The following is a 2,500-nucleotide window of genomic DNA, read 5'->3' as shown; positions in this document are numbered from 1 at the left end:
TCTTGCATTAGAGAATATCTGTACTTAATTAACCGCTGAAGAATAATACATGGCAACTATCTGTCTCAGATATGTGTACACTTAGAAATCATAACAATCTGTCTATACAAAAAAAAACATATCCACATAATAGATACCCAAATCAGAACACTTTGAGCTGATATAATTGCATATGAAAGAACATAAACCAAAATCACATTTAATTCCATTCTATGTGCATATGAAGTTGTGATCTTTGTCATTCCATATGGAATTAGAAGAAAACAAAACTTCATGGAATATTTCACCATCTTATATAGTAAGCCCAGATTCTCATTTTCCATCAAATGGATCTGCTTTCAATAATACTAATTCGATTTCAACAGAACATACTTCCAGAAATATGTAAGCTATGCAACACTGAACACTTAATTGCACTTCATTAAGCATCCTCTTCTCAGGCAATACATTCCATAATACATCAAACAGCTGTTTTAAATCCTTTCGTAATAGGCCTACATGTCACACAATTAGAACACAGGAAGTAGCCTGGAGGGACAGCTTACCGGAACGGAAACCGAAAAAAGGTAGTCCACTCCTTCGATAATATTCCTATATACAAAAAGCACATGCAAAATGGCAAACGATGCTTTCAAAGTTGACGTGATTCAACCCAGTGAACCTCTTTTATTATTCTCTCTCTCTCTCTCTCCACACTTACAAAAAAAAACACCAAACTATCGTCCCATCTCAGGCATAAACCCCAACGCAACTTTGCTTCCCGGAATCACCTACACGTCTTCTTACGCCCTTTCACTCTCCTCTCGTCACTCACACACCTTCGTCCTCCCCTGACGAGTCAATCCCACTCGCCATTCCCTCTCCAAATGGCAAAAAACTCACTTTAAAAGGAGGTTCTCCTGGGACGACTACATCCCCTGTCCATACAATATGTGTTTCTCGTGTTTACGTCGTAGTTCATTCACGTGCGTCCAGATGGCGCACGGAGCGTTCGCAAATTTATTATTTTTTTTTTTTTTTTAATTTGGGGTTTATTCTCTCTCTTTTTTTAGCGGTTAGGATAATACTTGTTGAGTACTATAATTGGTGGAGTGTTGTTGGTTTAGGATGTTGCTACTTGTTTCATAATATTATTATTTATTTTGCTACTGTGAAAGCACTACTGCTGAGCATGGCATTGCTTATCGGTATTAGTATCAAAATGCTGTTGACATGTAAGGGGTACATTTTTTTTTCTTCACAATTCTATCTTTCTTTTATGTTATCATTATACTAGCTTTATGATACTGGTGTTATGGTGTGTGTGTGTGTGTGTGTGTGTGTGTGTGTGTGTGTGTGTGTGTCTGTGTGTGTGTGTGTGTGTGTACATGTATATATATATATATATATATATATATAGATAGATAGATAGATAGATAGATAGATAGATAGATAGATAGATAGATAGATAGATAGATAGATAGATAGATAGATAAATAGATAGATAGATATGTATATGCATGTACATATATGTATATATATATATATATATATATATATATATATATATATATATATATATATATGTGTATGTGTGTGTGGGTGTGTGTGTGTGTGTACGTATGTGTGTGTGTGTGTGTGTGTGTGTGTGTGAGTGTGTGTGTGTGTATGTACATACATACACACACACACACACACATACACATATATATATATATATATATATATATATATATATATATATATATATATATATATATATATATATATATATATATATATATATATATATATATATATATATATGTACATATGTGTGCGTATATATAAATGTACATAAATACATATATACAAAAGAACATTGTATCCAGCCTTCATCTTAAAATCCTCAAGTAATAAAAAGTACATCATTTCCGAGTATAAATACCACAGAAGATGTCTCCCCAGGAGCCTGGACTGAGTGAAATAATCTCCCCAAGGTTATTCCGGACTCTACTTGACCTCCCGCCGCGAGACAAGTATTGTGATTACGAGTGAAAATCTTAAGCGGCTTAATATTGCTGTTTTTCCCGACTGTTTTGAGTCGGGAAAAGATGCTCAGATATATTTGGATATTGTAGACAAGTTTTGATCATTCATGTACTCGTTCGTGCGTGTTCTCACGCACACACACGCGCGCGCACACTCACAGACACATACACATATATGTGCGCATACACACGCACACATACATATATATGTGCGCATACACACGCACACATACACATATATGTGCGCATACACACGCACACATACACATATATGTGCGCATACACATGCACACACACACATACACACACATGCGACAGGCGAAAGCACGTATTCATACGCACTTTTAACCATACATAAAAATACACACACACACACACGTAAAGTGCATTCTCACAGATAATCAATCATCCACAAACACACGCACACACATATTTTTTACATGTACACACACACACCCACACGTAAATCCTCACATATAATCATAAACACC

General features: G+C 35.4%; 1 protein-coding gene across 6 annotated transcripts in view; it reads right to left on the bottom strand.

Annotated features, from left to right (window-relative positions):
* LOC122263746 (uncharacterized) overlaps window positions 1–977 on the bottom strand; it is a 21,755-nt gene extending 20,778 nt beyond the window's left edge. For 4 of the 6 annotated variants that reach the window (XM_043032339.2, XM_043032340.2, XM_043032341.2 and 1 more), the window contains exon 1: window positions 883–977. The gene's annotated coding sequence lies outside the window, so the exon portion shown is untranslated. The remainder of the gene's footprint in view (window positions 1–882) is intronic. The other 2 variants (XM_086540509.1, XM_086540510.1) reach the window with 2 other exon arrangements.
* Between the last annotated feature and the right edge of the window lie 1,523 nt (window positions 978–2,500).

This window comes from Penaeus japonicus, unplaced genomic scaffold (assembly GCF_977035675.1).
Source record: "Penaeus japonicus unplaced genomic scaffold, GWHDUDI00000001_assembly GWHDUDI00000010, whole genome shotgun sequence".
NCBI lineage: Eukaryota > Metazoa > Arthropoda > Malacostraca > Decapoda > Penaeidae > Penaeus > Penaeus japonicus.
Note: the sequence above shows the minus strand (reverse complement) of the source record. Positions and strands in the feature narration are given on the sequence as shown.